Genomic DNA, 10,090 nt, shown 5'->3' with positions numbered 1-10,090 from the left:
GTGCTGACAGCTGGGAGCCTGGAGCCTGCTTCCGATTCTGTGTCTCCCTCTCTCTGCTCCTCTCCCACTGGTGCTCTGTGTCTCTCTTTCAAAAATAAATAAACATTTTTTAAAAATTTACTATGTTTACCTTGACTTTCTATATAGATCATTGTTTGTTTCAATTTTTTTTTTTCCTTTTACCTCTTCAGTTACCTTAGAGTTAAAAACAAAACAGAAACAAAAACAAAAACTCACTTTTCTGGCCTCTCCGCGCTCTCAGCGAGTGCAGCTCTGGGTGCACTCTACTCAAGGCTCCTGGCTCCTGGCTCCTGCCAAGCCCATGCCACTCTCTTGTCTCTCCGTCTGCGATCACGATCATCTCCTGGGACCTCATCAGCCGTAATGAGATGTTCTCCGACTTCTACAAGATACGGGAGATCGCGGAGGGCTGTGTCTAGAGGTGGAGGGGAAGATGCTCAGTAGGACAGAAGGTAACATGAATGACTTGCTCATTCGTGGAAATGGCTCCGCTGAAGGCTGAAAGGTTGGTAGTCACCGGTGCTGATACTGTCGTGAACCATCACTTTCAGGAAACCAGTTTCACGTAAGAAGCCTACAAGAAGCACATAAAATATTACATGAAATCAATCAAAGGCAGACCTGAAGAACAGAGGCCAGAGGAAAACCTTTTATGGCAGGGGCTATGGAACAAATTAAGCGTATCCTTGCAAATTTCAAAAAAAAAAATGACCTTTTTTTTTTCTTTTTTTTTTTTAACTGGTGAAAACATGAATCCAGATAGCACGATTGTTCTTCTGGACTATGGTGAGGATGTGTGACCCCATATATGATTTTCTTTAAGGATGGTTTAGAAATGGAAAAATGTTCATGAATTTGACCATTAGTTTGGATGTATAGCCTGTTGTCATAACTGGCTGCTGCTCCTCACACAACACCAGGGCTTAGACAAATGGGACTGATGCCATCTTGAGCTCTTCAGTGACTTTGACCTTGATTTATTTAGAGCAGAGGCATTGTTTCTAAGAAAAGAAAAACATGCTATGTAGGTTGTCTAAAAATAAAATGCATTTCAACTCATTTGAGAGAATGCCTCTTAGTTTAATACATATTTAAAGCCATCCTGTGTAGTGTCTTGGGGAAACTAGAGCATGGTTGTAGGCAACTGCTAGAAAGCATAGGATGGCCTGCAGGTAACCTCTATAGTGGAAATAATTTCTGGGACTGGAATATAAAAAAACAAAGTCTTAATACTGAGTTCAAGTAAAGGGAAAGGCCATGCTCATAACTGTGCCAACGTTTGATGTGGGTTCCTTACGCATTTCATCGTCTACAAGCAGAAGTAGTTAATTCTGGAAGAGCTCACCAAAAGAATAAAAAGGGATTAACACAGTTGGAAACAGTGAAAAAAATCTTACACCTAGGTGACTGCAAACATCAACATTTACTTTCCTCCTGAATCTGTATTGCTCGGTGAGCATGACATTTCTGTCTTCCGTGAGGTGACAGCTTCCACAATATGGAGCAAATAAGCTAACGTTGCTTCCTTCTGTGTCTGGTGTCTAAACTGCAGGAATCAAAAAGCTGACGGCTGTGACATCTCCAGATCATTAAGAATCATCATGTCTGTGTGGTCTTACATGTGATTTGTTTCAGCATGACATTGTCAGGGAAGTTGAACGTCTTAGCTGTCAGCAGTGGGCTTTCATGGCCCATGTGCTCAGGGAGATAAGCCAGGTAGACACCGTATAACCTTCTCATCTATCTATCTATCTATCTATCATTTATCTTTCCTCTTTTTTAATTTTTTAAAATTTATTTTATTTACTTTTTAGAGAGAGTGTGAGTGGGATAGATGGGCAGAGAGAGACAGAGAGACAGAGAGAGAGAGAATCCTAAGCAGTCTCCAGGCTCAGCACAGAGCCCGATGTGGGGTTTGATCTCACGACCCTGGGATCATGACCTGAGCCAGAATCAAGAGTTGGACGCTTAACCAACCGAGCTACCCAGACGTAAAATAATTTACCCCAAAATAAAATAATTTTTAATAAGAAATTTGGCTTTACTAAGTGATGTTTTACCAGAGTTGGCAATACATTTTTAGTTTTACAAAGAAAACAATATTTAGCTATTAAAATAAAAAATTTGACACCCCATCAAAATGAAAGCCAATAAGCTAAATAAATGAAATTGACAAAAAAATGTAGACTGTTTTATAGAAATTGAAGAATTGAAGAATTACAGATATACTGTTTGACACAAAATATATCGCAACATAGACACAAGTAGAAAAATTATTAATGGCCTAATAATTTGAAAACTTGATGTCAAAAATAGAGTGAAATAGAGGCTTTTAATTTGTTAACTTTTAATACTTGGCAAAAAAAATGTTAAGCTCTGTAGGAGGAAAAATTTAATTTATTGAAATTATATGCCATTTCAATAAACAATTCACATGATTGAGTTGCTTGTAAAAATAATGGATATATATACCTAACAATTACAGATGAGCTCTTGATCCAGACTCTAGCACCTGAGCCTCTGTCACCAAATACGCACACACACACGCTCCTCTCTTCTCTCTGCCTCTCTTCTCTTTTCATTTTCAACTTACGGTGTCCCTATCTTGGATTATTTTACTGGTCTCTAGTCTTCAATTTATCCTCTTCCTTCCTCTGTTTTCGTAACAACAGCCATAACAGACCTGCTAAAATCCAAGCCATCTTTGTTACAATACTGCTTATTACCAAGATGTCATTTCACTGAGAATCACCACTAACTAGGCAAACTCACCGAGGTGTGCTGCAAAGTCTGGTTCCCTATTTATTAAATAAATATCCCTATTTATTCCCCACACCTCATATCCTGTTACTCTCACCTTTTTTCACTGTGTGGCCACTCACACACCTGATGTGCTCCTGCCTGAAGCCCTTGGTACCTTGGGATTTTTGCTTGTGAGATAATTATCCATATCTATATTTATATAGATATATCTATATCTATATTTACAATGGAATCCTCTTAACTCTCTGTACTCCGCCATGTAACTTTTCTTCAGAACACTATCACCATCTGATGTATTACGTATTTGGTATTAGTTTTGCTTAGTTTCCGTCTTCCTCACCCGACCGTAAACTCCAGGAGGGGACAGAATTTGACCTTTTGTTTGGTGCTATTCCCATACCCGGAATAATGCCTGGGACATGTTTAGGGCTCAGTAAGTATTTGCAAAATCAGTGAATTAACATTCGTTGCTGATAGACATAAAAATTCACGCTGAAAGATGTCCATGTGCTAATCCCCAAACCTGTGCCTGTGCTACTTTACATGACAAAAGGATTTTGCAGATATGATTAAGTTAAGGGTCTTGAGATAGGAAGATTATCCTGCATTAGCCAGGATATTCAGTGTAATCACCAAGGTCTTCATAGGAGGAAAGCAGGGGGTTCAGAATCAGAGAAGAGACGTGACCACAGAATATGGGGCCAGAGTTAAAGAGAGATTGGAAGAACTTCATTACTGGTTTTGAAGATGCAGGGATGGGTCAAAAAGCCTGGGAGTGCTAATGATTCCTAGAAGCTGGAAAAGACGAAGGAACGGACTCCCCTAGAGTTCCAGAGGGAGCAGCGCTCTTGATTTCAGCCCCGGGGCAAACCCATTTCAGACTTCAGTAAAAAAAAACAAAAAACAAAAAACAAAAGTGTGTTGTTTTAAGCTACTACTTTTGCAAAATTTGTTATGCAGCAGTAGAAAACTATTATTAAGTACATTGCATAAATATGATCTTTACTATTGAAAGCCAGGGACTATGGATTTTCTTGCAATGTATAACATTTAAGGTTGTTAATTTTATATAAATTTACATGTACATGAAATCCAAAGAGTTTCTATGTTCTCAGAGATCCATAAATGTTTAATAAAAACTGTTCATTGTACATATAATAGTATCTAAATGAGTTATCTTTCTACTTAGAAGCTGTCTGGTTTAGGAGAACACAGGTAATTTATAAAAAGGTTAACAATTCAAGGCAGAGTTTTTGATTAGGAGAGAAATTTTATGTCTTTATTTGAAAATGGAACAACTCATTTAAACAGAGTAATGTATGATCCATGAGTAAGCAGTGAAATAGCTCTGTGTCTTAGTTTCCTCATCTGAAAAATGGGAATAAAAGTTATACTTACCTTGAATAACTTTTTTGAGGCCAAAAAGTCTCTGTAAGCAAAGTGTCTAGAGTATTGATTTATCATAAATACCTAACAAATCCTAGTGTTTGCTATGACTGTTTTTAATATGAAAGCCATTCTCTGTTTAATATTAGTATAATAACATATATTATCTGAGTCTAAAATCAAACTCAATTAGAATGTTTATATTTTATTTTTCATTGGCTACATTTGTTTCTTTGTGAACTTAATTTACAGAGGCATAAATTTATAAGTTATAAATATTCTTTATTACTCATTAGTGAAGACCACAGATAAGTTTTTTTTTAAAAGTGTTTTACAATGCTTTATATTTATTTGGGGTAAAATTCCACACATACAATAATTCCCAACTTTGGTATCAATAGAAAATTAGTATTTCTCTAAATACTTTATAGTGCTTACACAATCAATGAAACTAAGCACTAATAGATATTTAAAAAAAACTATATCTCAAATTTAATATTTAGTGTGTTATACAGATTGTCCCTGACTTACCATGAGTCAACTTAGAATTGTTTGACTCTTCAATTGTGCAAAAGCAATACCCATTCAATAGATATTTTACTTTTTTCTATTCTTTGAGAGAGCGCGTGCAAGTTAGGGGCAGAGAAAGGAGAGAGAGAGAGAATCCCATGAGGGTCAGAGAGAGAGAGAGAACAATGTGACTCACCTGACGGCGGGGTGGGGGGCGGGGGGGGGGGGGGGAAGCGCTCATGCTTACCCGAAGCAGGGCTTGAGCTCACCGAATGTGGGACTCGATTGTGACCTGAGCCGAAGTCAGATGCTGAATGACTGAGCCACTCAGGCGCCTAAGAAGCTTTGCTTTGAATTTTGACCTTTTCCTGGGCTAGGAATATGTGATATGACATTTTCTTGTGTTGCCGGCTTGTGGTAATGAGCTGCAACTCCTTCTCAGCCATGCGATTTCAAGGGTAAACAACTGATAACACTTAGAACCATTCTGCATCCGTATAACCATTCTGTTTTTCACTTTCAATGCAGTCTTCACTAAATATTTCACGCTTTATTATTAAATAGGCTCTGTGGTCTGTATTAAATAGGACTGTGGTTTGTCCAACTACAGTCTAATCTAAGTGTTCTGAGAACATTTAAGGTAGGCTAGGCTAAGCTATGGTGCTCTATAGGTTAGGTGTGTTAATTACATTTCAACTTAGGATATTTTTAACTGACGATGAGTTTATTATTATGCAACCCCACGAAGAAGATCCGTGTTTAGTTAAACCTTCCAGAAATCTAACAAATGAATTCTCTTGAATGACTTAACACCCTTTAAAATTACATACATTATAACATAAAAGAAATGAAATAGGTCAGTTTATTTAAAAGATTAATTCTGTGGATATCCAACTGGTTCCCATTTCCAGCTGGAAAACCAAAACCAAAGCAAAAGCAAACCAAATCACATTACACTTTCATTCTTCTTTTTCCTTCCTCCCTTCCTCCCTCCCTTTCTTCCCTCTAACCTTCCTAATTTCCTTCCTTCCCTCTCTCCCTCCCTTCCTTAATTCCTTTCTTCCTTCCTTCTTCACACAAAATATAATATAATTTTGACTTAGTACATTTTTACAATGAAAGATACTACTGATTTAACAAAGAAATGATGACTGTGTTTTCTGACTCCAAAAGCTGGTACTTTAGAGAAGGTGTAAAATAACATTCTTCTGGAAAGACATAGAAAGGGAAGATGGGGCAAGTGCTACTAGAACCCATTACCACTCCCAGGACTAAGGGAAATTGCTAGAATGAAGCAGAAGCAGAAAGCACAGGGAGCGATAGTCACCTTCCCCGATGACCTACCATCTGGAGCGCCCCTTGTTGGCAGGAAACCATCTGGCAAAGAAGAAGTGTTCTTTGCAGACAACTTATACAGGCGACACAAAGAATAAAATAAAAGTGTAATTTTGGAACTTGAGTCAATGGTTCAATAACCATGTCATGGTTTTTTATCATTTCAACCCAATAAAGTGCTTGAAAATGTGAAAACCCACAATAAATTCTCAGTACTCTTTTACACATTTTTCACATTTAACACTTTGATATGCATTCAGTTGGATGAATAGAGAAATCTGTCATAAAGCCAAACAAAATATAACATCTCAGATATTTTATTAGAAATCTAGTCAGAGATGAGGGGAAGCAGTGAGTTAGTTGATAAACTCCTTCAAATGTCCTACGGAAAGGTGAGGTAATTTAAAATAATCCATAGAAGTGTTCAGAAGTTTAGGATGTGTAGGGGCGCCTGGGTAACTCAGTCGGTTAAATGTCCGACTTTGGCTCAGGTCATGATCTCATAGTTTGTGGGTTCAAGCCCCATGTCAGGCTCTGTGCTGACAGCTCAGAGCCTGGAGCCTAAGTCAGATTCTTTGTCTCCCTCTCTCTCTGTCCCTCCCGTTTATGCTCTGTCTCTATCTCTCAAAAATAAATTTAAAAAACGTTAAAGAAACTTAAAACAAAACAAAATGGTTAGGATTTGCAATAAATAGCTTGTTGAGGTGTCCATGAAAACTGTAATTTCAGTGTCTGTTACCCTCTAAAGGACTCGCCCTTCTCCCAAGCTTTCTAGTTACATATTCTGAGACTCTCACCCTAAATCAGACATTGCCAAAAGCTGGCAGATCAACTAAAATGTTTTGAATAAGAATGTTGAGGGATCTGCCAATTAAATCCCTGTTATTTAGATAAAAATAAATAAAATGTGCTAATTAGAAATAATAATAATTAAAAAAACCCAAGAACCACTAATCACCAAAAACTCACACACAAATTCTCTAGTTAAAGAAAAAGAAAGCAACACTTCAGAGTGCAAATTACAACACATGAGATGCAGGTGTTTAGCTAGGCAGAACTTGAACTTTAAAAGGATGCCTTGTCATTTTGTGTGGATGGTAGAGGGCTAATCCTTTTACAGCTGTCACAAAGGACATTAGCCATCTGAGCTGGACTCTAATTGAGGCAGAAAACAATCTGTATGCAGATTTTCAGATAGATAGTTTTGGATGTATTTTAAGTTTCTGCATGAATACCTTTGATGAAAGGATTCCAAAGAACTGCTGTGATTATCAGCTTCCGTACCAATTAAGAGGTAATCCAAGGAGGAAGAGCCGTGATCTAAAGCAATAAACAATTAAAGTCAAGAGTTCACAAATTCAGTTCCAGAAGCCATTGTCAGGCCCAAACAGCTTGCATCTTATATCATATCATTTGAAACTCACGTTGACCTCGCTATACTTGAATTTCATGCCATGTCTGAAAATACAGTGCAAAGTGGGAAAATCTCAAAAATAATTCTTAAAAATTGTGAATAAGTACATCTTGTGGACACTCAAAATAGTCTTCTGCCTGCTAAATGATAACAGGTTGCTAAATAATCTTGAACATAGTCATTTCCCTTTCTTTCCTTCTTTTTAAGATTTTATTTTTAAGTAATTTCTATGCCCAATGTGAGGCTTGAATTCAGAACCCTGACATCAAGAGTCACATGCTCTATGGACTGAGCCAGTCAAGCACCCCTCCTTTTCCTTTTAGATAGATCGGGGAACAAAGAGAAATGTCTGATTACTGAGGCTTTGTTTTTTACTCCTAGATAGACAGAAACTGCTGCAACAGGTAAGCATTTATAGCTGGAAGTCTCTAGAGTGTTACTAAGCTTTAGGGGCACCTGGGCAGCACAGTCTGTTAAGTGTCAAACTTCGGCTCAGGGCACGATCTCACAGTTCATGAGTTCGAGCCCTGTGCTGGGCTCTGTACTGACAGCTACAACCCTGCTTCAGATTCTGTCTCCTCCTTTCTCTCTCTGCTCCTCTGCCCAGCCCCCCTCAAAACTAAATAAATATTTAAAAATAAATAAATAAATAAATAAATAAATAAATAAAATGTTAAACTTTACAGTCTCTGGACACCAAATACCTGAAAGCAGAAGTAGGACCGACACTGGGCATGAAAGTCTGTGGGGTATTATATCCAAATGGATGAAATTCAGTAGCTGAATAGGTTTAAACAATACTCTGAGCTACTCGGCTGACCGTAACAGGAAGCTGTGAAGTAACAGTCCATTCGCTGTACTGAAACATTCCTTAGCCATACGTTCACTACAGAGGGGATACTCAATAAATGATCATTAGTAGTGTATCTTTTAACGATATTCATGGGGTGCCTGGGTGGCTTAGTCAGTTAAGCAACTGACTTCAGCTCAGGTCATGATCTCGTGGTTTGTGAGTTTGATCCCCGTGTCAGGCTCCGTGCTGACAGCTCAGAGCCTGGAGCCTGCTTCGGATTCTGTGTCTCCCTCCTCTTTGCCCCTCCCCTGCCCATGCTCTGCCTCTTTCTGTCTCAAAAATAAATAAAACATTAAAAAAAATTAAGGATATTCACAACACAGTGAAACAAAATTGTGATGTAAGTACTTTCTGGTGAGTTAGTTAGAAGTTTTGGGAAAGATGGTCTTCCTTGTGATAGTACAATTAATTTTCATATTAATACAAAATCAGTTATTATATATGAAGCTCTTGTAATTGATCTAAAGAGTAAAAAGCTTAAACATTACGTGTGTTAGAGGAGAGTGTGAAGAAAGGAGAAATATAATTACCCAACAAGAAAGATAGATCAGTCTTCCATATTCGGCATTGCTGATTTGCAACACATTTGTTTACAGATATGGAAAAACAAATGCAAGCAATTTTTATTTGTTAAAGAACTTTCATTTAAAAGTCAACTAAGGGGGCGCCTGGGTGGCTCAGTCGGTTAAGCGGCCGACTTCGGCTCAGGTCATGATCTCACGGTCCGTGGGTTCAAGCCCCGCGTCGGGCTCTGTGTTGACAGCTCAGAGCCTGGAGCCTGTTTCGGATTCTGTGTCTCCCTCTCTCTGACCCTCCCCCGTTCATGCTCTGTCTCTCTCTGTCTCAAAAATAAATAAACGTTAAAAAAAATTAATAAAAATAAAAGTCAACTAAGTATTTTACTCAAGCAAGTCTACTTTTGGTGGAGGATTGATATTGTGTAAAAATGAAATCTGGTGCCAGATTTCCTGAACTAGTTACCTAAGATGTGTATGCTGTAGTGTTTTCATCCACTTAACAGGTTTTTATGAGAGGTAAGATTCACACTCAGGACAGCAGTTAGCGCCAATAACTGTATACTGTCGTCATTACTACTGATACTACTGCGACAACCATTATATGGAAAGTGCTGAGAAAGCTGTGCACGAAGACAAGGTATTATCAATGGACTGATTCTACAGTCCTAACTCATTTTCATATACTCACTTCACTCCCATTTTTCAAAATATGGATTTGGAGGGATTTATCTGTGGGCACATTCTCCAAGTTGGGGACTATATGCCACAATAAATAAAATATCTCTTTAGAGGTTTAGAGCAAATATTTCTGAACATTAAGTAAAAAGCAGAAGTAAAATTCTATTAACAAGATGAAAGAGATGACTAAATGCAATATGTGCAGATGTTGTGGAAGCAACAGTCAATGTGGCCGCAGAGAACTTCGTCCTGAAGGGAAGGTGTGTGCCTAAGTGGAAGGAGAGAATACTCATTAAATATCAATGCAGATTGAGTGGGGGAAGCTTTGGGGTGACAGCAATGACTTAAAGTTCTTAGCTGTACATCACGAGGCTAGACGATGATGTGTTTTGGGACCTAATCTGAGTATGTTTTCTTTATCCCGACCAAAATAGGTAAGAACCTAATGTTTCTAACAGGAAGTGCCATACAGTAAAGTCTTTAATGAAGTTCTGTTAGGCAGAACCATGTAATGTCTACTGCAGAGTGTTTAAAATGGAGAGAAGTGAATGAACAATAATGTTGTTAGTAGAATGATCAACGTATGTGACAAAGCTAAGTTCTTGGGTGTTT

General features: G+C 38.0%; 1 pseudogene; it reads left to right on the top strand.

Annotated features, from left to right (window-relative positions):
* The first annotated feature begins 372 nt into the window (after positions 1-372).
* LOC132692948 (translationally-controlled tumor protein-like) lies at positions 373-874 on the top strand (annotated as a pseudogene).
* Positions 875-10,090: the final 9,216 nt, after the last annotated feature.

This window comes from Panthera onca, chromosome B1, assembly GCF_046562875.1.
Source record: "Panthera onca isolate mPanOnc1 chromosome B1, mPanOnc1 haplotype 2, whole genome shotgun sequence".
Lineage (NCBI taxonomy): Eukaryota > Metazoa > Chordata > Mammalia > Carnivora > Felidae > Panthera > Panthera onca.
Note: the sequence above shows the minus strand (reverse complement) of the source record. Positions and strands in the feature narration are given on the sequence as shown.